The sequence below is a fragment of the Lontra canadensis genome, unplaced genomic scaffold (genome assembly GCF_010015895.1).
Source record: "Lontra canadensis isolate GAN:19392208 unplaced genomic scaffold, GSC_riverotter_1.0 scaffold111, whole genome shotgun sequence".
NCBI lineage: Eukaryota > Metazoa > Chordata > Mammalia > Carnivora > Mustelidae > Lontra > Lontra canadensis.
Window position 1 is genome coordinate 6,384,018 of NW_022631105.1, and position 24,802 is coordinate 6,408,819.

At 47.9% G+C, this 24,802-nt stretch overlaps 3 non-coding genes and 1 pseudogene across 3 annotated transcripts; 3 read left to right on the forward strand and 1 right to left on the reverse strand.

Annotated features, from left to right (window-relative positions):
• The first annotated feature begins 5,196 nt into the window (after nt 1–5,196).
• On the forward strand, nt 5,197–5,268 carry TRNAC-GCA. The gene has a single exon. It is a non-coding gene; the product is annotated as a tRNA-Cys (tRNA).
• Nucleotides 5,269–16,490: 11,222 nt separating this feature from the next.
• TRNAC-GCA lies at nt 16,491–16,562 on the forward strand. Its single transcript has one exon. It is a non-coding gene; the product is annotated as a tRNA-Cys (tRNA).
• A 1,609-nt stretch (nt 16,563–18,171) lies between these two features.
• TRNAC-GCA lies at nt 18,172–18,243 on the forward strand. Its single transcript has one exon. It is a non-coding gene; the product is annotated as a tRNA-Cys (tRNA).
• Nucleotides 18,244–22,652: 4,409 nt separating this feature from the next.
• On the reverse strand, nt 22,653–22,827 carry LOC116856735 (annotated as a pseudogene).
• Between the last annotated feature and the right edge of the window lie 1,975 nt (nt 22,828–24,802).

The following is a 24,802-nucleotide window of genomic DNA, read 5'->3' on the forward strand; positions in this document are numbered from 1 at the left end:
CCGAGCCTTCAACGCCCCGCCCGCCGGGCCCCGAGCGCACCCCTGGGTAACGCGGACCCGCGAGGCCAGCGGTGCTGCGAGCTCACGGGGGGCGGGGGGGGGGGCAGGAAAGCCACAGTTTTTAATTTTAGAACGTTATTTCTATAGATCTATTTTAAATATATTTCTATAGATCTATTTTAAATATATATGCGTTTTGCACATTTAATCTTTAATGGCTTGAATTTTTAAAATTCCTCGGCCCGAGAGGCCGCCCGCCCCGCCGCAGGAGGCGGCCCTGGGCCTCGCTGCCCGCGCCGCCGCCACGTGGGGCGGCCGCGGCCGTGCTGCCCCCTGCCGGCCGGAGCCCGGAGCCGGGAGGCCGCCGCGCGTACCTGGCCGCCCGCGGCCGCTCTAGGAACGCGGGCCTCTCGGTGGTGGCGCGGGCGGCTGCTCGCGCCCACCAGGGGGCCGTCCCCAGAAGCCGGGGGTCTCTCCCTCCGGTGCGCCCCGGGGCCGCCTCCTGGGCCGCCTCCTGCGCCGCCTGGGGCCACCGTTTCCGGCGTCCTCGGCTCCTCGCGCACCCCGCCGGCCCGGCCCGTCCCCCGAGCTTCGCGGGGCCCGTTCTTTGTGCAGATCCGGGCGCGAACACAAAGGCGAGGCCTCGGGGTTGGCCGCGCGCCGATGCGGGTCTGGGGGCGCAGAGGCCGCCCCGGACTCCCGCAGCCGCCGGAGGGGAGAGCGGGAAGGGGGTCGCGGGGCGCCGTCGGCCGCACTTCCTTCGGCCGCTGCCCGCGGGCTCGGCTCGCGGGAGCAGGAGGCGGACGTCTCTGCCCCCCGCGGAGGTGGACCGGGACGAGCGCCCTGACGACGGGCTGGGCTTGCTTGCGCTTGCACACAAGTGCAGTACTGGTCTCGCTGTCGCCGAGAGGTGGCATTGCCTTGTCAACGGGTATGGACTTTTCCCCCCCAGGCTTCTGATGCACACCGCCAGGCCTTTCCCCAGAGCGCCCGCCAGCTGCTGCTTGTCTGCAGCCGCAGGTCGGGTCCCCGCGGTCTGGGAGCCCGGCAAGGCGGCTTCTGCGGGGGAGGGCAGCGGGGTGCATAGGCCGGGCGCTTGAGGAACACAGCGTGTGGGGTTCCGTGTGGCCCGGCGAAGCTTTGGAGCAGGGGCTGGGTCCTTGTGGGGCCCGACCCTCGGCTCTCCGTGGATTTGAATGCTTGGAGACACGGAGCACCTGGACGGATCCTGTGAAAATGCGGATTTGACCGTGATCTTCTTTAGCTTGTCACTCTCAGCGGGGCTCCCCATTGCTCTTAGGGCAAAATCCAGAATCCCAACGGGGCCCACCAGGCCCTACCTAGCTCTGCAGCCCTATCGTGGGCTGTGGATCAGTTTCCCAGAGTTGCCATAACAAAGGACCACAGACTGGGTGGTTTTCCGCCACAGAAGTTGATGGGGGAATCTGTCCCTCGCTTCTAGCTCCTGGTGGTTGCCAGCAATCCTGGTGTCCCTTGCCTTATGAAGGCTTAGGTCCAGCGCCTGCCTCTGTGATCACATGGCATCTTCCTTGCATGTGTGTGTCTCTAGCTGGGTGTCTCTCCCTTTATAAGGACAACAGCCGGATTAGATTAAGGACCCACCCTAATCCAGTATGACCCCATGTTAATTTAACTAATTATGTCTTCAGTGACACTATTTCCAAATAATGCCACATTCTGAGGTTCCTGGAAGCACATGAATTTGGGGGGGACCCCATTTGACCCCCAAGGGGCTGTCTCCCTGACTCGGACATCCTGCCCTTCTCTCTGCTCTTCAGCTCAGGCTTCCACCCGAACTGCATGGCCCTCCTGGACCACTCGTCTCCACCCAACTTCCCTTTCTCCCGCAATGTGTGGTGGAGATGACACCGCCTCAGAGAAGCCCTCCGGAGCCCCACAGTCTAGGGTCACCCTGCCCCCTGTCCGGGGTCATGGCAATTATCACAGTCACCGCTGAAGGAGGACCTGAGTGACAGTGTGTCTCCTGAGGGACAGGCGTGCCTCCTCCACTAGAAAGTTCCCTCCACGTGGACGGGAGCCCCGTAAACTGAATGAACAATAACAAACCTAAATTCATGGCCAAGGAGACTTGCAGATCGACACGGCAGGCCCTGGGTTGAGTCCACTGCAGAGAGCCCATGAGGAGGGTCTCAGAGGTGGTGACCCAGGGACACAGGCAAGACAATCTGCATTCAGCCTGGGCTCCGCCCTTCCCTCCATGGCACATGAGATAAAACCCACCGGCTGACCCTGCCCCACCTCGCTGCCCTCCACGTGAACCCCTGTCCTGCTCCGTCCCTTTGCTGTGGCCACACTGGCGCAGGTCACACTCCTCCGTCCTGCCAGGCTCGTCCCTGTCCGAGCCCCAGCAGAGCGGTGCCCACAGCCGGGAGGGCTCTGCGTCCGCATCTGACCCACTGGCTTATCATCCAGACTTGCGCTGTAATTGTCACTTCCCCGAGTACCCCATTTCGCCCCCGCCACCCTCCGTCCCGTCAGCCTGCTCCGTGTTCCTATCGTGCTTTCCTTCTCTGCAATGATCTGCTTCCTTTGTGTTCCTGTCTGTCGCCCCACACCTCTCAGAACACAGGTTCCTTGAGGGCAGGGTTCACTGCTGAGCCCTTGCTCAGTGCTAGACCGGAACCTGGGACGGAGTGGGTTTTGTCACATGACTGAAAGTTATTTAAAACCCTCTAGTTTCTGTTTCTTCATCTACAAAATGGGCATCCTCTTAGCTACTTCCCAGGAGATATAATCATTGTACTGCCTCCAAGGGTCCTTGGGAGGATTAAATGGGAAGAGGCACGAGTAGAGCTTCCAATGTGCTAAACACTCAACATATCTGAGCCACCATCAATGTCTTAGGTTGACACACATCCTCACCCGGAGGGGACCATGATGGCTGCTGGGGTGGTAGGACTTACCCCGGGGATTCCACCCTCCTGCTCCTCCCGGTACCCGCCCAACAGATGGAGTGTGGTATCGTGGAAACAGCCACACACCTGGACCCGGGAGGTCTTGAAATTGAGTCTCTTGGAGACTTTCGGAGCCTGTGTCCTCATCTTCAGAGTGGAAGAACTATTCTTCCAAAAGCTTAAATGAGTTATATGTAAATTATAATGTATATTTCCCAAATTAGTATCCCATTGATTCTTTTGATCTTAAAGCAATTACTTATTATGTCAATAGGAAATGGTATTTCTTGCAATTAGTAGAAGGGAATAGTGTTTTGTTTTGTTTTGAGAGAGAGAGAGAGAGAGAGAGAGCACGTGTGAGTGGAGGCAGGGCAGGGTTGGGGCCTTGAGGGAGAAAGAGAATCCTAAGCCAGCTCCTCGCCCAGCACAGAGCCCGACATGGGGCTCCATCCCAGGACCCTGAGATCATGACCTGAGCCAAAACCAGGAGTTGGACACTTAACCCATTGAGTGACCGGGCGACCCTAGAAGGGACTATTCCTAAATTTGTAATATTTATTGGTTTTTCTGATTCTGAAAATAATACATTTTATTGTAGAAAATTTTTTTCTAATTTGATAAACGTAAAATATTATAATGTTTTAATTTGGATTTCTTAGGTGTCTCGTTAGTGCAGTAGGTAGTGCATCAGTCTCATAATTTGGATTTCATTGGTTTTACTAAGATTTATTCTGATTTACTGAGATTGAACACATCCTCAGTGGCCTTTGTCATTATATGTGGGCTCTTTAGTCGTGAAAGATTAGTCAGTAATATTTTGTCTATCATAAACGATGAGGATATTTTCCAAGTTGCTATTAACCTTTTGATTTCGTCTACCTACCTAAACTTTTAATGCTTATTAGCCAAATCTATTGCTATTTTCTGTTGGGATTTCTTCTACTGGAATGCTTTCTTTGCTGTTCCTAAATCAGTTAGATACTCATTTTTACCTTTATTTATACATCATGCTTTAATCCACTTGGACTTTATTTGGGTACACAAAGAGAAGCTTAGGTGCTACTTTATTTTTTTTTAAGATTTTATTTATTTATTTGACAGAGAGAGACATAGCCAGAGAGAGAACACAAGCAGGAGGAAAGAGAGAAGCAGGCTCCCCACTGAGCAGCGAGCCAGATGCAGGGCTCGATCCCAGGGTCTTGGATCATGACCTGAGCTGAAGGCAGACGCTTAACAACTGAGCCACCCAGGCACCCCTAGTTGCTGCTTTAATAATTTTTCCCAAATGACCAACTGAATTCTCCCAGCGTCATTTACATAAAAGGCCTTTCCTTTCCGTGTGCATTTCGGATCGCTGTGGCTCTCAGGCTACAACCCGGGGGTGAGGCGTGTAGACGAGCGAGACTGCTTGGATTTGCAACCCCACTTGCTAATCATTGCATGTCGGATTACTTATGTAAGATCCGGGGACCTCAGTTTCCTCATCTGTAAAATGGAGGTAACAGTCACAGCCCCTGTGGTCCGGGATTGTCACGAACATAATGATGACGAGATCAACCTGTGGGATTATTTTATTACGCTGTGACTCTGCCATGGCGGTTCTCAGGTCTGGGACTCAGGTGTGCCGTCTGGCGTTAGGCTGTTTCCAGTCGCCTGCTCTAGTAGACGGCCTCTTATTTGCCAGGACAAGCCCTTCAGTGTTGCTCGTGCTCTTTTCAGTTCTGGCAACTTGGCTCACCTATTCTGTTTTATTTACTGGGCCTGGTCTCCCATTCACAGCGCAGGCCTGGAGTTAGTTTGGGGAAGACGATACTTGATTTAGGAATGGGCCCATGAGGTCTCGGCGGCGTGGAGAGGGCAGCAGAGCGGAGCAAAGGGCCCTGAGTGACACCAGGGAACAGGGGGAAGAGGCACGGAAGGAGGGCAAAGGAGAGAAAGGGCTGCCGGGGGGCAGCCGAGAGAAGATGTTAGACGGGGAAGAAACCAGGTGGCCCCTGCCCTCAGCCCCCGTGCGGCGCATGGAGAGGGCCTCTGGAGACCTGGGATTCTGAGTCGAGATAAGGAGAAGGTCCCCGATTTTCTGCTGCCTCCGGCTGTGAGCGCCTGACCCATTCATCCACCTAACCCGGGGAAGAGAGCCAGCTGGTGGGCGAGTTCGGGAGGAAACTGGAGGCCAGGGAGGCCACAGAAGTCATGGAGGCACGACCGGTTGCAGCTGGGCGGGGTAGAAGAGTGTGTATGAGACAGGGCACCTACCCCTGGGGGTATAGCTCAGGGGGAGAGCATTTGACTGCAGATCAAGAGGTCCCCGGTTCAAATCCGGGTGCCCCCTGTGTGCACTGTTTTATCCCACTTTCCGGCAGCTCTGGGGTCACAGGTGAGGTCAGCCTTGCCAGCCCAGACATAGTACGCAAGCTACTTACCTAAGTTTATATTTGCCAGTAGGGGCTTTAAATACAGTTAAAAAAAAAAAAAAGTGTGGGTGAAGAGTGTCAAAAGGTACAAATTTCCAGTTAATTACAGTTAAGTCCTGGGAGGTAAGGTGCAGCGTGCTGGGCACAGCTAACAGTACTGGGTTGTGTGTTTGGAAGTTGCTAAGAAAGTAGAGTTTTTATAAAGATTTTATTTATTTAGAGAGAAAGCAGGGGAAGAGGTAGAGGGAGAGAGGGAATCCCCAGCGGACTCCACCCTGGAGCTCTCACCACCCAAGATACGACCTGAGCCCAATGCGCCACCAACTCAGCGCCCCGGCGGCCTCTCCCAGAGCTTCTTAAAAGTTCTCAAATGTCTAACTCTATGAGGTGACGGATGTTCACTAGACTTGTGGTGCTCATTTCACAGTATACACAGATACTGAGGTATTAGATCATTACGCTAAACTAATACAATGTTAAGTGTCAATTATATATCAGCAAAGGTGGGACTTTTTTTTTTTAAGATTTTATTTATTTATTTGACAGAGGGGAGAGAGAGAGCACGCGCACATGAGCAGGGGCAGAGGGAGAGGCAGAAGCGGGCTCCCGGCGGACCAAGGAGCCCGAAAGGGGACTTGATCCCAGGACCCTGGGATCATGACCTGAGTTGAAGGCAGCCGCTCAACCAACTGAGTCACCCTGGTGCCCCAAAGGTGGAACACTCTTAAAAATATAAAGTAAAAAGAAATGGGTGAAACTGATTTCTGTATTTTGATGAAATAGATCTGAGACATTATCATTTCAACATGTAATCAATATTAACATTTATAAATGAGATAGTTTATGTTTTGTGGGATTTTTGGACTCTTTGAAATCTGGTATGCACCTTCCTCCTAAGGCCCCTATGCCTCTGGACCAGCCACCTGTAGATGGTGTGCACTCTGGAGCGGGGGGAGCCTCGTAGGTTTCTGGCATTTTGCAGGGGATAGGTGGGTGTGGGTGTGCTGGTCAGGGGGGCTCCCCTTGCTCCCCGCAGTGTGCTGGGCTGTTCCCCCAGTTACAGAAAAGAGACCGTGGGAGGCAGGTGGCTCTTGGGAAGGTGTAGGAAACCCATGGATTTCCAGGTCCCTAGAGAGCCACCTTCGATTTGCTCCGCAGAACAAAGGCTATTTCATGAAAATGCTCTGATACAGGTGCTGAGGTGACTGCTAGCTCGGAGCCAAATTTGCTACTTAAAGAGAACTCTTAATGCTGACTTTTTTGGTACTGCAATATACAATAAGTATTTTGGCCACGAGATTTTCATAGACATTGACTTTTTTGCTTTCACTCAAAGGACATTTCTTCCACGCAATATTTATAAGACAAATATTTCCCAAAAAAGTCCTATAAGACAAAGCTCTTCCGATGAGTATGACGTGTGAGGAAAGTGGTGGCTAAGTCTCATTCTGTCACGCTGTAAACTGGGACGAATTGCTTTAATCCCGGGTATCACTGTCATGCTCGATAAAGATGGTGATAGTGGTGGTACCACTGAAATGCTTTTTAAGTCATTTAGAAATACACACACACACATATATAGATGTCTCTCTAAGATCAGTTTCTCTAGCGCAGTAGAAGTGTTCAGTAAACATTAAGTCTAGTTCTCCCAGGTGTCTTGGGTGTAGCTACCCAAGTGAGAAGTCCCAAGCAGGTCTGCCTGCTCAGGGAGGGAGCATAGCTCAGGGGCAGAACACTGGTCTGCAGATCATAAAGTCCCTGGTTTGAGTCCAGAAGTCCCCTGTGATTACTGCAAAGCTCTCTCCATTCTGCTGCCGTCTCGCTCACAGCCCGGCATGCAGGGACTCTGAGCCTCTGACGCTGGGGTTGCCTTTCTCAAAGAGCTAGGGCTGAGTTTTCTTCTTATAGAGAGAAAGGTTTACAGGCAAGTAATGTCATTATTTATATTAAATTATGTGAAAAAGCAAGTGCAATGCAGTGTGTACGCTCTGCTACCATTTGTGTTTATTAATAAAGTCCGAGAGAGCCTGGTGGTAATTCCTCCCATGCACGGACTGTGGAAGGTCATAAAAGAAGCTGTTAATCTGGCTTTCCTCCAAGCACAAGAAGAGGGAGGCTTATACTGTGGAAGATGCCCTTCGACGGACGAATAGGTAAAGAAGATGTGGTCCATGTATGCAATGGAGTATGATGCCTCCGTCAGAAAGGATGAACACCCAACTTTTGTATCAGCATGGACGGGACTGGAAGAGATTATGCTGAGTGAAATAAGTCAAGCAGAGAAAATCAGTTATCATATGGTTTCACTTACTTGTGGAGCATAAGGGATAACATGGAGGACATGGGGAGATGGAGAGGAGAAGGGGGTTGGGGAAATTGGAGGGGGAGACGAACCATGAGAGACTGTGGACTCTGAGGAACTAACTGAGGGTTTTGGAGGGGAGGGCTTGGGAGGGGGTTGGGTGAGCCTGGTGGTGGGTAGTAAGGAGGGCACATACTGCATGGCACACTGGGTGTGGTGCATAAACAATGAATCTTGGAACACCGAAAAAATAAAATTAAATTAAAAAAAAAAAAAGAAGTTGAGCCTGAAGATGGGATTTGAGTTGCTACAAACTCATGATAAAACTTTCGTGGATGAGGCTTGTTTCTCATGGAGGAGCAGAGAGACGTTTCTTGAGATGGGATCGACTCCTGGTGAAGATACTGTGAAGACTGTTGAGATGACAACAGAAGATTTCGAAGAGCGCGTAAACATAGCTGATGACTCAGGGGTTGGGTTGGAGAGGACTGACTCTAATTGTGAAAGAAGTTCTCCGGTGTGTCAAATGCTATCAAACAGCACCCCCGGCTAATGCAAAACTGTTTGTGAAACGAAGACTCAGTTAATTCAGCAAACTTCACTGTTGTCTTCTTTTAAGAAATTGCCACAGTCACCCTTTTAGCAGCCACCATTCTGATCGGTCAGCAGCCACCAGCACTGAGGCAAGAACCTCCACCAGCAGAAAGATTACAGCTCACTGAAAACTCGGATGATGGTTAGCAATAGGTGTTTTTAAATTAAGGTATGTATATATTTTTTTTTAGACAATACTATTGCACATTTAGTAGGTTGCATTACAGCGTAACATAACTTTTACATGCACTGGGAAATAAAAAAAATTCTTTTGACTATTAAAAAAAAAGAAGAGGGAGGGTTGGGAGAATTTTGACTGCATAACCTTTTTCACATTTTATTCTTTAAATCTATTTATTTATTCTTAACATTTTATTTTTTTAGGGGCACCTGGGTGGCTCAGTGGGTTAAGCATCTGCCTTCGGCTGGGGTCATGATCTCAGGGTCCTGGAATCGAGCCCCCCATGGGGCTCCCTGCTCCCAGAGCAACCTGCTTCTCCCTCTTCCTCTGCCCCTCCCCCCGCTCATGCTCTCTGTCTCAGTCTCTCTCTCAAATAAATAAAATCCTTAAATTAAAAAAATTTAGGGGTGCCTGGGTGGCTCAGTTGGTTAAGCGTCTGCCTTCAGCTCGGTCATCATCGCAGGGTCCTGGGATGCAGGCGAGCATCCGCTCCCGGCTCCGCAGAGGGCCTGCTTCCCCTCTACTCCTCACTCCAATCGTGCTCACTCTCTCTCTAACAAATAAATGAAATCTGTTTAAAAAAAAAAAAAAAATATATATATATATATATATTTATATATATATATTTTTTTTTTTTTTTTTTTTTAACCTTTAGGTTCACTGCAAAATTGAGAGGAAGGTCTAGGAATTTCCCACAAGCCCCTGCGTTCCACCCCGCCCCCCCCACCAACCCCTCCGTGCTCAGCCTGTTGGTGTCTCCTCACCCCCAAAACCCCTGGCGATGACCACTGGACTTTTGACCGTCTCCACAGTTTTGCCTTTCTCGGGAAGCCACACAGCGCGCAGCCTTTCCAGATTGGCTGCGTCCCTCAGTAACGGGCCCCGAAGCTGCTCCACGGCCACCCCGCTCGTGAGCTCCTTTCCTTCCGCGCGGAATACGGTGCCCTTGTCTGGACGCGCCACGGTTTATTTCTCTCTTCACCTCCTAACAGTTGCTTCCAACAGCAGGAATTTTTTGCCTTTTGAGCATTATATCATATGAATTCTATGAATCCAGTATGTATATACGATTTTAAAGTAAATTACTTAGGGTCTCACCCACCAAGACTGGAGGGGAATCCAGCCCGGGTATGTTTGAACGTCCTCACCCTTTCCACTGAGTTTTGCCAGAACCCCCAGTGTGGACGATCTGCACCGAGGCCCACTCCTCAGCCAGGTCTGCTCCGGCCTCTTCCGGGCAAGCAGCTTCTGTGGGGGTCCCCCCGCCCCCTGTCAAGGCCTGAGCCCTGGTGCTCCCCGGTTCTGCTGGAGTTCTCTCCCAAGACTCTGTGTTCTCTTGGGAGTCAGACTCCTCCATAACCCGAATGTTCTTCCCATCTTGCCCCAGAGGCTGCAGCCAGCACCCTCAGTGAGGCCCACCTTCCTCCACCTTGGGGACGACAAGCCCGTCTGAGTGATGGGGCTCGATGCCCCATTACAGGCAGCCCGCCCAGCCTGGCAGTCTCATTTCGCTTGTGAAAACACACACCCTCACACTCACCCACACAGAAATTCTCAAAGACTAGTAGAAAGAAGCATGTTAAATGGACATAGGAGCCAAATTAAACAAGTGCCCTGTGGCCAAAGGTGGGACTATGTGAGAATCAAAAAGAAAAATTAGTGTGAGTGATTGAAACACATAAAACAGGGGCACCTGGGTGGCTCAGTGGGTTAAAGCCTCTGCCTTTGGCTCAGGTCATGATCTCAGGGACCTGGGATCGAGCCCTGCATCAGGCTCTCTGCTCAGCAGGAAGCCTGCTTCTCCCTCTGTCTCTCTGCCTGCCTATCTGCCTACTTGTGATCTGTCAAATAAATAAATAAAATCTTAAAAAAAAAGAAACACACAAAACATGCATTTAAAAATCCATTAATTCATTAGTGTGTGTGTGTATATATATATACACACTAGTGTGTATACATATATATAATATATATATATTAAAGCTCTCACTGGTCAAATCTGGAGGTTGCTAAGGCATCAATTCATTATTCTGGAAATTCACAAATAAAAGGAAAGAATCAAGCATTTGTTCTATACCAGCAGAACCAAGTAGCTGGTAAAGGATATCTTTCCTTATAAAAGAATTTGAGCTAATGAGGGAGAGGACTGGAATAAAATCATTTGCAGCTCCTATCGACTAAGAGATGTAAGCAAGAATCACCAAGGCCGCTAAAGCCATGAGATAAATGTTTGATGGGGAAATTGACCAGGTTAATGACACCTCCACACACCACTTAATCCCAGTTCCACCAACAGAAAGAGCAGCAGACATGAGCGTCCTGACACAGCTCTTCCAGCGACATCATCTCACCAAAAGGCTGAACTCTGATCAAGGCTCCTTCTGTAACCAGCTTGGCTACGTTGAAAATTGTTGAAGCTGAGTATAATGGTTACTTTTACGTGTCAACCCGACTGGGTCACGGGGTACACAGATATTTAGGTAAACATTATTTGGGGGTATGCATGTGGGGCATTTCCAGGTGAGATTAGCATTTGGATCAGTAAAACCTAAGTGAAGGCAGTTGCCCTCCCCAGTGCCGCCAGGCATCATCCGAGCTGCTGAGGGCCTGAATGGAAGGAAAGGGCAGAGACTGGGCAGGTAGTTTTCTCCTTGTTTGAGCTGGGACAATGGCTTCTCCTGCCCCAGGCTACAACTTAGATCAGCAGTTCTCGGGTTCTCAGACCTGCAGGCTCGGGCTAGAACCACATCACCAGCCTTCCTGGGTCTGTAGTTGGCAGATGTGCAAACATGGGACATCTCAGCCTCCACAGTCACGGGAACCAATTCCTTACCACAAACCCCTCCCTCTCTCTCCCTCCACTCTCCCCTCCTCCACTGCTTCTGTGTCTGTGGGTCTGTGGAGAACACTGATCCGTACACTGAGTGATGGACACCACTACTCTTGTGTATATTTGAGATTTTCCATAATAAAAAATTAAAAATCTCTTTCCCATAGATAAGTCTGTTTAAATATAACAGAAGGAAATTACACTCCCCGATTAAAAAAAAAATGTGATTTTCGTTTTCGGGTTCTGATGAGGATTTGTATCTTACATGAATCAGCCGCCGCGCATTGGTGTGTGAGGAGGACCACATTCTTTATTCCTCTTAGCACCATGGAGATAGGTTGACTTCTCAAAGGGAACGTCTCTGAAAAGCAAGGAGAAACAAAGAAGCACGCTCACAGAGCCAGTCACTATGGTTTCGGGCTCATCAGCAGCATCAGGGGTATCATTAGCAACGCAGGGCGAGGTCACGACTGGATGGACGAGGTGATGAGTGCTGGCTGCTCTGTGCTCCTCCAGCCAACTGGGCTCCTGCCTGAGGCATTGGTGAAATGACTCACCTTGCCCAGAGATTGGGGGGGCGGGGGTGGAGGAGTAAGGAGTGCTTCCCTCCAGCTCCTAGGACCTACCCACTTTGGTTTATACGTGAGTTGGTGATACCCCTAAAACGAGGAGATAATTCCCTGTGAATGTGAAACCAGAATCAGCACGCAACAGATGGGACCGGCCATTAGCAGAAGTGACAGTTATGACCTCATTAACTGCATCACGGCCTAAGCAGCCTACAGTAACAGGTGATACGCCTTTATCTCCCTAATATTTCAGAAAAGAAATCACCCAGTAAGGAACTGGCCGAGGTTTCATCTAGTCCCGCCGTGCAGACAGAGACCCAATTCATTCGTGCGTTAGAAAAATATCTTGCAACGTGGTCCCCAAGCTTTAGTCCCAGAGTTAGACTGGTTGGACTCCTAAATTTCTCTAAGCCTTAGTTTCTTCACCTGCAACTTGGGGATAATAATTGTGCCCAGCTCAGGGTGGATGTGAAGACACAAGGCGACAATTCACAGAAACCATTCAATGCTGAGTCGCAGGAAGGGTTAGGTTAGTCGCAGGAGCTGTGTTGTAAGGACGGAGGGTCCCGGGCTCAGCTGAGGGGAGACAGCGGCTGAATCTTCCTACAGCTCAGGTGCGGCCGGTCACAATAGAGATGGAATCCTACATCTCCCACCCCTCTGACTCCTACTCCACCCACCCCCCCATGCCCCGCACCCCAGCCAGGCAGGGAGAGCTTGCGTCCTTCATACCAGAGGGAAGGGATAAGCCTGGAGATGCAAACTGTCCGTGCTCAGCTTTCCCATTCCCGCCATCCGGGCGCTGGGGGTTCAGAGCCAACAGACAGGCACCGGCAGCCAACTCCGTCCCAGCGTGGAAGGGCCACGTGGGCAAGGTGGCCAGTACCAGGGGGCCAAGCAGAAGACGCAGACGAGACCAGCGGGATCAGAAAGTCCCGGTGCTCACAGTGGGGTCAAGACCAGGTGGCAGACCAGACGCCCACCTGCCCCAAAGGTGGGGGTACTCTGAAAGCCCCTTCTTAACTTAGGCACAGCACAGGGGAAGTTGTGCAGGACCCCAGAGTCGAGTCTTTCGATTTCTGTCCTTCAGCAGGTTGGGACACAAAGGAGGAATCAAGCTGTTTTGTAGAGAAATGAGGTGACATATCCTCTTGCCCTCCCTCTGGGGACCAAGATTAATACACACTTAGCAGGTCAGAGAGTGGAGACACAAGACGGGGAAGGGGTATGTGCATACAAGAGATGGGGTGACGGGACCCAGCCACCTAGTAGGGGCGGCCGAGGACACACTGAGATGCCCACTTTGGTGGGTGTGAGTATTCCGGCCTCTAGAGAGGGGACAGTACTTTGGAACAGGAATAATTCACTAAAATGTTCTGTGGCCTGAGGAGAAAACCTTCAGGAACATTCCATTCCATTTGCTCTGATGGCAGCCTCACTGAGCAACCTTCTGACAGCTAACTTGGTTTCCCGGGGAACCTGGAGGGCATCCTGGCTTCCTATGGCTCTGTACTGTGAGGCCGACTAGGGAGGTGTTGAGAGCCGGGTCCGATCGGGTGGCGCCTGTGAATTTGGGGGTCTGCTGGGGGGTCTGGGAGCCCAGCTTCATACCCGGACGACCACACCGAGGTTGTATTGATTCGGGATTAGCAGACTCTGCTCCAAAGCCGATTGCTGCACCATGCTGAGGGGAGGGTCAGTGTGCAGACCGGGGGGGGGGGGGGGGGGGGGGGGGGGGGGGGGGGGGCGCAGGGGAGGGACGTGAGGAGGGAGCAGCCACTGGGGAGGACTCGATCCTGGGAAATCATGAGAAATGGGCCACACGTGCACTTATGTTCAACAAAGTGCTGCTCATAGTCCTGGAAAAAATCATCCACTTTGCAACACTCTCGACCTTTTTTTTTTTTTTTTTTTTTTTTTTTAGAAAGGCAGACTGCCGCGTACAGCACCTCATTTGCGTGTGTCCAGAGTATGGAAGTCTGACTAGCCTTGACTAGCCTCCATCGTCCCACAGCTGGATCCGAGAGTTTGTTGGAAGGTTCTAGCACAGGGAGCAGCTGCTAGGAGACCTTCGAGCAAGGAACCAATCTCCTCTACAGGGGAAGGCCTCACTTCAGAGTCCTCTCAGTACAAGAGCAGAAAATTCTGTCCGGTAGTACAAGACAGCAGAACCAAGAAAGAGGCAGACAGACACGCAACGTAGGCTCAATATCGGAAATGGATCACCGCCAAGCAGGGGCTCTTTGAGATCGAGTACCCTATGCCCAGCCGCCAGGTCCTCCCGCCAGCGGACACCTGGGCTGGTCTTCGCTCGCTCTCCTCCCTGCAAAATGTGGGGCTGCAGCTTTCTCCCCAGCCACCCCGATGCCTCCCCTGGGGTACGCCCAGCCCTGAGAGCCTCTGATTAGTCCCAGGTCTTAGTCCCTGGGAAAGGAAAGCAAAACAGCGGTATATGCAGAAAAAGAAATGGAGCATCTTAGATGTGGGGGGATGGGTGGGATCCCTTTGGTACCCGGTAATCACTACCAGCGTCGTCATCACCTGGGAGGAGGGGCGTTCACGCGGACACAGGTGCGCAGACGGGAGATGGAGAGCAGCTTCTGACAGGTGGGGAGGCGGGTGCCCAGAGAAGGCGCTCCGGCAGCTCCCCGGGAGACCCACCGTGGGAGCGCAGCTGGGAAAGACTGGAATTATGGACGTATCTTAGTAAAAGGACAGAGGGAGGTGGAGGTATAGCCCAGGAGTAGAGCATTTGACTGCAGACTAGTAGGTCCCTGGTTCAAATCCGGCTGTTTCTAGGTCGTGGACCTTTCACTCCAGCGGAAGGCCAGCTCCTTGCCACCCCTAGGCCTCCCAGCATTTATCTTTCCAACAAGTAGTAAAAACTCAAGTGTGTCATGTTTATCTCCTCAGCCACACTCATTTCCTGAAGGGACAGAGAAAATCTGCCCTAGGCTTTCTCAATGTTTCCCTTGTGCCTAATTATTACCATCCTGGTTTTATTTGTTTATACCAAGCTTGCTTCAAAAAAAAATGGAATCTGAGGCAGCTTGCAATAAAAGATACATAAAAGTCCAACCGATCAAACAAGTATACACAGGACTGATTTATACGAGGCTGTCAAAATCATGGTGACAGAAAGCAAAAGGGGGGACGTCAGGGGCTGGGGGCTGGGGGACGGGCAGTTACTGATGAACGAGGACAGGGTTTCAGTTCGGGAAGATGAAAAGGTCAGGAGGCGGACGGTGGGGATGGTTTGCACGACCATGTGAGTGTACTTAATGCCACTGAACGGTACGCTAACCATGGTGAAGGCAGTGCATTTTATGTCACGTGTCTTTTACGACAATTTTTAAAATTGCAGGGGGGAGAAAAGGCAAGGACTGAACATATAGGAGAGGAGGTGAAGAATTATGCCCGAGAGCCCAGGTTAGGAGAAGCTACTATTCCTGAATATAAATCCCATCTCTGAGCTTCCTGGTAACCAAACAGGAGTAGAAACATGCCCATTTATCAACAGAGTGAAATATTCCGTGAGCTCCGAAACAGAGCAGGCACCCATATGGCAGGTCTTTATGGGTAGAACACTGGCAGGGTATGATTCGCCTGCTGGTTGGAAAAGGGGGTTCTACAGAGGGCTCGCATGACTATCTTAACAGAGTGGTAAAGTCATCCCTCTGCTCCAGAGGAGTTCATGGTCAGCATGTCCTCGAGCCCGGTGCCCTTCAGTACCCGCTTCGCCGACGCGAGCAGGAGCCTGGTGCCATTCAAAGTGTCGTCCAGGAGCTTTCTGGCAACACTTAGAAATTCTACAACAATCTGATGCCGGCCCGCTCGGGTGCTGGGGGGTGGGGGTCTCAAAGTCCGCAGGTCTGATGCGCTGCCATGGAGCCCTGAGAGGTTTTAGGAAAATAAAGATAAAGCTGGTCCTTCACTGCAGAAAGTTGGAAAAGCTTTGCTCGACTTCATGCCCACTCAGAGATGCATTTGTCAGCAGCATGGAGCATAAGGCACGTCAGGATGTAGCCTGCTGTGGCCGTCAGGGCCCTCGGGTCCAGCAACGGAAGCCAGATGGAGCCTCAGACGTTTATTGCAAATATCTGTGTCACCAGGGAAGAGGAGGGGGAAAGGCGTCTCCAGACTGGCCTTCTAGAACAACGGCCAGAACCAAGCTGCAGACCCTGTGTGCTGAAGAAACACCCCCACCCCCCACCACCCCCCATCACCTGGGGCCAGTCTGTTTCCACCCGAAAGCAGCACACGCTCCACATCTATCCCCAACACTCAAGGCACCAGCCTGACACCAGACGGATGCAGCCCCCAAATCAATTCTCTTCCATCAGAATGTAAATGTGCATAGGATAACATTGAAAAGCTGGCAATGAACATTCTAGACCTTGTTCAGTGAGCGGTGCCTTACCCCTGGGGTTCACTTTCTGCCTTTGGAAAGCAAGCCAGGTACAGACTTCGTGGTCTCAGATGGACAGTTCAGGGATCTTCCACGCTGAAGCCAAGAGGGACGGTGTCCTTTTGGAAAAGGAGGATAGTTATGGCACGAGAGGGTGTGTGTAGAGTTGCCCAGACCCAGCAGTTCTGTACGGAGCCTGAATGAGCAGCTTGTGTGTGGAAGTCTGAGTTTATTAATTACACCACTTCTGTCAGAAGGGGGTATAGCTCAGTGGTAGAGCATTTGACTGCAGATCAAGAGGTCCCTGGTTCAAATCCAGGTGCCCCCTTTGAGAGCCTGATTTTTTTCCTCCTTCACCTGGAATGACAAAATTGAGTAGTATAGACACCGTCCCCTAGTTCCTCAAACAGGATAAGGCTGGGTTGAGTCTGTGGCCCAGCACCCCTAAGGTCATTCCAGAGACTCAGCACCACACTGAAGACTAAGGTCAAGACCACATCCATCCTGAATGTCCTCGTCGAGGGTCTGCTTCCCCAGAGCCGCCGTGGTCCCAATTTCAGTATCATCCAGGGTCTAGTCTGGAGGCAAAAGTTACCTCTGTCATTTTGACGGAGAATTTAATATAAATAATTGTTAGCGAGTGTATCAGTTTCCTTAAGCCGCTGTAACAAAATTGGCTGCTTAAAACAACAGAAATTTACCAGCCCACTGCTCGGGGGCCCAGGGTGGGAAATCAAGGTGTGGGCAGAGGGTCCTCCCTGCATCCTTCTAGCTTCTCATGTCCGGTGGCCATTCCATCTGCCCATGGTTGTTGTCACCCTCTGTGTCTCTCCTCTTCCTACAAGGACCCGGTCCTACTGTGCCCCGCCCCTCTCCACCGTGACCTCATCAGAGCTAATTGTCTCTCCCATGACCCCAGTCAAGGTCGCATCCTGTGGTACCGAGGGAAAGATTTCAGCAGATCTTTTTGGAGATCCAACCCCTAACAACCGGCACTAGAGAACTGAAGGACGACAAGGAGAGACTGAATGTCACAGAGGTAGTGTCTGGAAGGAACGTCTCCCACTCTGGGGCCCAGGAAACAAACAGAGGAGGAGAACTTGGGAAATCTCACAGGCTTGGGGAGTTTCTCTGTGGATCCCGGCCTCAGATCCCTAAGGAGGTACTGGTGTCCCCGAAGAGTTGTGGCGAGGCGGGTCCTGTGAGCACCAGACTGCAGGCCGCAGTCTCGGTTGCTCCTGGGACGGACTGCTGCTGCTAGGTGACGCTGGCAGGAGCCACAGCAGGCACAACGGGGGCTCTGGCCGGCTCCGACCTTCCCACCTCCGACCTTCCCACCTCCCTCCGAGAACCCTGCTGGGGACCAACCAGGAAGCCACCTGGCAAAGGATGAGGGTGGTTTACAGAGTCCCAGCACGGCAGGGCCGGCAGGGCCGAGCACAGAAAGGGGGACTTGGAGCCTAGGGACAGTCGTTTCCTCAGGTGGCTCGTCTCAGCCAGCAGTGTGACCACGTGGAGATCTGAGGCAATGAGACAGGGCTCTGCCTGCATCCGAGGGAGCAGCGTCGTGCGGGGAGCTCTGACCCATCGCCAGCCCGTGTGTCTTCTACCTTTTAAGTGGTGCAGACTTAGCCAACCACTGGGCATTCTGAGTCTCTGTTTTCAGGTACGCAGCACAGGAACCGCAGTACAGATGTTACGGTAGATCCTTCCAGCCGTCGGGGAAGGCTTCCCAAGTTGCTGCTCGCCCAGGATCTGCAGATGGAGAAGCTGCAGAGCTGGGGGAGAAAGCAACCTGCTGCTGCTGCTGCTAAGCAGGGACAGGAGTTGGCAGTAAAGCAGGTCCCGCAACTCAGCCAACCGAGCGGCATCTACGGCGGGAGTTCTGGGTGTGGCTGCACAGGGAAAGGGTATTAATTGGATCTCCTGGTAGAGCAGGGGGTATAGCTCAGGGGTAGAGCATTTGACTGCAGATCAAGAGGTCCCCAGTTCAAATCTGGGTGCCCCCTAGCATTTTAGCAAATAGTGGTACTAAAGTCACAGTTTCCTCTCCTCTTGTTGAATCTGGTTTCTGAGCTTTTCTGCAAAGGGTGAAGAAGCAGAGATCACACCCAAGCAGGCAGCTGTGCTCTGGTGACGCGTTTGTCCCCTCGAAGACCTCCCCTCACCTGGTCCTGCACACGCCAGTGTGTACTTGGTCCACTGGCTGAGGGTGAGGACTCTGTCCTTGAAGATAGCCAGAAGGAAATCCGAGATCATCTATAAAAGGACCGTATTTCGGGCGCCTGGGTGGCTCGGTTGCTTGGTGACTGCCTTTGGCTTGGTTCGTGATCCTGGAGTCCTGGGATCAAGTCCTGCGTCAGGCTCTCTGCTCAGCGGGGAGTCTGCGTCTCACTCTGACCCTCCCCTTCTTGTGCTCTCTCTCTCTCAAATAACTAAATAAATTCTTTAAAAAAAAAAAAAAGGACAGTATTGCAACTGCTGTATGACTTATCAACCATTGCAAAGGAAGCCAGAAAGTAGTGCTGTAACATATTCCATATGTTGCGAGGAAATCACAGTCGGCTCTGAATTCTATTCCCAGCCGAACTATTCTTCAAGAACAGACAAAAACTGAAAGAGTTTACTGCCAACAGACTCTCACTAAAGCAAATTTTAAATATATACTTTATTTATTTATTTATTTATTTTTAAAAATTTTATTTATTTATTTGACAGAGATCACAAGTAGGCAGAAAGGCAAGCGGGGGCAGGGGGAGCAAGCTCTCTGCCGAGCAGAGAGTCCACTGCAGGGCTCGATCCCAGGACCCTGAGATCATGACCTGAGCCGAAGGCAGAGGCTTAACCCTAAATATATACTTTAGAGAATATATATATATATATATATATATATATAGGCGCCCCTAAATATATACTTTAGAGAAAAGAAAAGTGATCCCAGAATGGGAGGTTTGAGACACAAAAAGGAATACTGAACAAAGAAATTATAAGGTATGTAAATAAATCTAAACAATCATTTACCATGTAACACAATATTAATGTCTAATTATATAATTAATGTCTAACTTATAAAGTTTTTTAAAAAGATATAACTAAAGTAAAAATATTGATTAACAATAACATCTAAGGAACAGAGTGACAAGAGTTTAAAAATCCTTATGTAATTTGAGAGGAAGATAAAGATATTGATTAACATTAGAATTTTAAGATTTGAAAGCAGAAATTTCTAGTATATCATTTCAAAAGTTGTGATTTTGCCAGGCAAAAGGGGATAAAAGAATGCAGGGTATATGCTGACAGTCTTGCTAAACACTCATTAACTCTAATAATTTCTTTGTTGATTCGTTTTGATTTCCAATGTATGTGCTCCTATCAGCTAAGTACTTTGCAAGTTTTATTTCCGATGTTCCAGTCCTTACAGACTTTTTCCTTACCTTGTTGTACTGACTAGAACCTCCAGTGTAATGTTGAATAAGGGTATTGACAGTAGATATCTTGACTCATTCTGATTTCAAATGAAAGCTCTCAACATTTTACAGTTAAGTACATATCATGAACTATACTTTTTCTAAGCAGTCTTTATCAAATTAAAGAATTTTTCTTCAATTTCTAGTTTGCAAAAAAAAATTGTCATGGATTGATGTGAGATTTTATCAAAACCCCCTTTTGCATCTGTTAAGATAATCATATGAGGGGCACCTGGGTGGCTCAGTGGGTTAAGCCTCTGCCTTCGGCTCAGGTCATGATCCCAGGGTCCTCAGATCGAGCCCTGCATCGGGTTCTCTGCTCAGTGGGGAGCCTGCTTCCCTTCCTCTCTATCTGCCTGCCTCTCTGCCTACTTGTGATCTCTGTCTGTCAAATAAATAAATAAATAAAATCTTTTTAAAAAAAAAAGGATAATTGGGGCACCTGGGTGGCTCAGTGGGCTAAAGCCTCTGCCTTTGGCTCAGGTCATGATCCCAGGGTGGGATCGATACCTGCATTGGGCTCTCTGCTCCGCAGGGACCCTGCTTCTTTCTCTCTCTCTGACTGCCTCTCTGCCTACTTGTGATCTCTGTCTGTCAAATAAATAAAATCTTAATAAAAAAATAAAAGTATTTACTTTATAAAAAAATTTAAAAAGGATAATCATATGATTACTCTCTTTTAGTCTATTTACATGATGAATTGCACTCATTGCTTTTTTTTTTAAAAAGATTTTATTTATTTATTTGACACAGAAAGAGAGAGAGCCCGCAAGAAAGAGAACACACGCCAGGAGAGAGGAAGAGGGAGCATTTTAGCAAGTAGTGGTGCTAAAGGCAGGCCTCCTGTCAATCAGGGACCCAATGTGGGGCTTGATCCCAGGACTGCGGGATCATGACCCAAGCTGAAGGCAGATGCTCAATGACTGAGCCACCCAGGCACTCCCCACTCATTGCTTTTTGTAAAATTAAACATACTTTGCATTCCAGATATAAATCCTAGTTAGTCATGAAGTCCTACTCTCTCTCTCTCTCTATATATATATATGTGAATTCTGTTAGATAATAATTTAATTTTTGTACCTATGTTTATGAGTGAGATTAGCCTATGCATTCTTTATTCTGTCCTTGTTGGGTTTTGGTATCAAGATTGTGCTAGTCTTGGGGCGCCTGGGTGGCTCAATGGGTTAAGCCTCTGCCTTCGGCTCAGGTCATGATCTCAGGGTCCTGAGATCGAGCCCCACATCTGGCTTCTACTCAGCTGGGAGCCTGCCTCCCCTCCTTTCTCTGCCTACTTGTGATCTCTCTCTGTCAAATAAATAAATAAAATCTTTAAAAAAAAAAAGATTGTGCTAGTCTCACAAAAGGAGTTATAGAATGTGTATATCTTTTCTATTCTTAGATTTTTATGTAAAAATAGTTATTGCTTATTTAAGTATTAGACAAAACTCACCAGTAAAACCATCTTGTCTGAATTCTTTTGTGAAAAAGTTTCAAATGACAGTTTGACTAAAACAACTACTTAAAACTTAGAGGACGATTCAGCTTTTCTATTTTTTTCTTGTGTCAGCTTTAAGTTGTATTTTTTTAAGTTCTTGCTCAATTTCAGCATAGCATAGTAGCAAAGTCTTTGGACTCCTAAGACATAATACATGGTTTCAAATTCTAGGTTCTGAGTGGACTTGGTGAAATTTATTAACTCCCTTAGCCTCAGTTTTGCCATATATAAAATGGGCATGATGATAGAAATGAGCACAGTGTTAGTGCCTCATTTGTGGAGGTGTTATGAAAATTGAATAAATTAATATGTTTAAAGTACATAAAATCATGTCTGCCACATAGTAAGTTCTTTTTCATGTTAGATTTTAAAATTTTTTATATATTTTTGTATATTTTTTGTATATTTTCATAATGTTAAGTATTCATTAAAGTCTAAAGAAGCTGCAGTTTTTCTTTTTAATTTCTGATATAGGTTTGTTTCTGTTTATTTTTCTTAGCAGTTGCACCAGAGGTTAATCTATCTTTTCTTTTCAAAAACCAACTTTTGGCTTTGTTACTCCTGTCTATTTTGTGCTTTTTTTTTTTAAGTCATTATTTGTCTGCTTTCTAGGTTTTTTTTTTAAGGTTTTATTGATTCATTTGAGAGAGAGCATGAGAGAGAGAATGAGAGCTGAGAAGGTCAGAGGGAGAAACAGCCTCCCCATGGAGCTGGAAGCCTGATGTGGGACTCAATCCCGGGACTTTGAGATCATGACCTGAGCCAAAGGCAGTCACCCAACCAACTGAGCCACCCAGGCACCCTTGTGTTTGTTTTCTATTTCATTAATTTCTGCTCTTTCCTTTCTTCTCTCATATGTTCTTTTATCCAGTTTTTCTAACTTCTTGAGATAGATTCTTAGTTTATTTCTATTCTTTTCCAGCATAGTGCTCAAAGCCACAAGTATATCTCTAAATGCTGATTCAGTGTCCATCAACGGATGAATGAATAAAGAAAATGTTACACATAAACACACACCTACACACATGCACACACACACACACGCACAGTGGAATATTATTCAGCCATTAGAAAGAAGGAAATCCTGCCATCAGTAACTACATGGATGAAACCGGAGGGCATTGTATTAAGCAAAATAAGCCAGACCCCCTCCAAAAATGTAAATACTGTATGGTATCACTTATGTGTGGAATTTTTTAAAAAGTCAAACCCAGAAACAGAGAGTAGATTGGTGATTGCCCAGGCCCGAGGGGTAGAAGAAATGGGTGGGGGGGGTGTTGATCAAAGGGTAGAAACTCAGTTATAAGGTAAGTAAGTTCTAGAGAGCTCATGTACAGAATGGGCATTACATTACAGTTAATAATACTGTATTATAAACTTGGAAGTTGCTAAGAGAGGAGATCTTAAACATTCACACACAAACACACATGCATGCACACAGGTAATTATATGGGGTGAGGGGTGTGTTCAATAACTTTTTTTTCAGTCCCCCACTACCATAAATTATGCAGCTGAGTTTCTCCCACATTTGAGGAAATTACGGGGGCCAGCACACTCAGAGCGCAATGAATGAGCCTCACTCCGGAAAAACCACCGTCATGATCATGGTATCTTCCCTGCCTGGTAAGTGTGGGTGTGTTAATTGACTTGATTTTGGTAATCATTTCACAATCTATATGTAAATCATATCATTACATTGTACAGTTTATATTACAATTCTATTTGTCAATTACACCTCGATAAAGCAAGGGGGAAAGAAACTAAAAATTGTAAATTATTCATGACACTTTTCTGTTAATTAATGAGAAAGGTATGTAGAATTTTTCCACTCTAATTCTAGACATGTTTATTTCTCTTGGCTATTCTTTTCTTTTTTTTTTAAGATTTTATTTAAGATTTTATTTATTTATTTATTTGACAGAGAGAGATCACAAGTAGGCAGAGAGAGAGGAGGAAGCAGTCTACCTCCTGAGCAGAGGGAGATGCGGAACTCAGTCCCAGGACCCTGAGATCATGATCTGAGTCAAAGGCAGAGGCTTAACCCACTGAGCCACCCAGGCGCCCTATCTTGGTTATTCTGTCAAGTTTTTGCCTTACATATTTTGAAGCTTTATTACTAGAAGCATAAAAATCGGGAATTCTTACATCTTCCTGTTAAATTCAGCCTTTGGTTATTAATAATTTATCTTTTATCTCTAGTAATATTTTATTATTTAAAGAATATTTTGTCTGGGGGTACCTGGGTGGCTCAGTCGTTAAGTGTCTGCCTTCAGCTCAGGGCATGATCCTAGGGTCCTGGGATTGATTCCCACATTGGGCTCTCTGCTCAATGGGAAGCCTGCTTCTCCCTCTCTCACTCCCTCTGCTGGTGTTCCCTCTCCTGCTGTGTCTCTCCCTGGCAAATAAATAAATAAATAAATAAATAAAAACTTTCTTTTAAAAAAAAGACTATTTTGTCTGATAGTAAGATATACCTGCTTTCTTTTTGTTAATGTTCTGTCAGTCAGATATTTTTTCATCCTTTTACTTTTCAATCTTTCTGTATCCCAAATTTTAGATGATGTCTTTTGTAAATAGAATACAGTTGGCAGGTTGTTTTAACCCCAGTATGATACTGTCTTTCAACCTGGGGCACTTGCTTTATGTACTTCTGATGTAACTGCTGATGTATTTGCGTTCAAATGCACCTCATTTTATGCTTTCAATTTACAGTGCTTGTGCTGCTTATAGTACTTATATTTTATGTTTTTCTCTCTTTCTTCATTTTTTTTTGTTTGAGATTTTTCTAACACTATTATTTTCCCCTACTGGTTTGAAAAATATAATGCTATTTCTTATTTTTTTAGTGATTATGCTAGAAACTCCATGTGCATAGTTACTTCTCAGAGTCTGTGGCTAACCAATGGCTTTACCCTCTGCACAGGTAATACAAGCATCTTAGAAAACTTTAAAAAAATTTTTTTGTTGTTGTTTACAATTTCTTTTTTTTTAAAGATTTTATTTGACACAGTGGTGGGGGTGGTTGGAGAGCAAGCACAAGCAGGGGGAGTGGGGAAGGCAGAGGGAGACACAGATCTCCCACTGGGCAAGGAGCCCGACGTGGGGCTGGATCTCAGGACCTTGTGATCATGACCTGAGCTGAAGGCAGCCGCTTAACTGACTGAGCCACCCAGGCGCCCCAGCATCTTAGAATACTTTTAACTGAACTTACTTTCCTCCCAACTTATATGCACTTTTTATCTTCTACATTATCCCATAAGTTGTGTTAACCTCATTATTGTTACTCTTTTACAGTCAATGTTCACTTAGATTTATTCATATATTTACTATTTCTTTGCCTCTGTCTTCCTTACTACATTTGTCCTTCCATACAAATCATTTCCCTGCTGCTTAGAATATACCTTTTAGAATTTCTTTCCGTGCCTGCATGTGATGGATGAGTTATTTAAGTTTTTATTAGTCCAAAATTGTCTTTATTTTACCTTCACTCCTGAAGGATTTTTTACCTGAGTACGGAATTTTATGTTAACAGTATTTCAGTAGATGTAATTCCACTGCCTTCTGGTTTTCATTGTCACTCTAGAGAACTCAGTTGTCAATCTCATT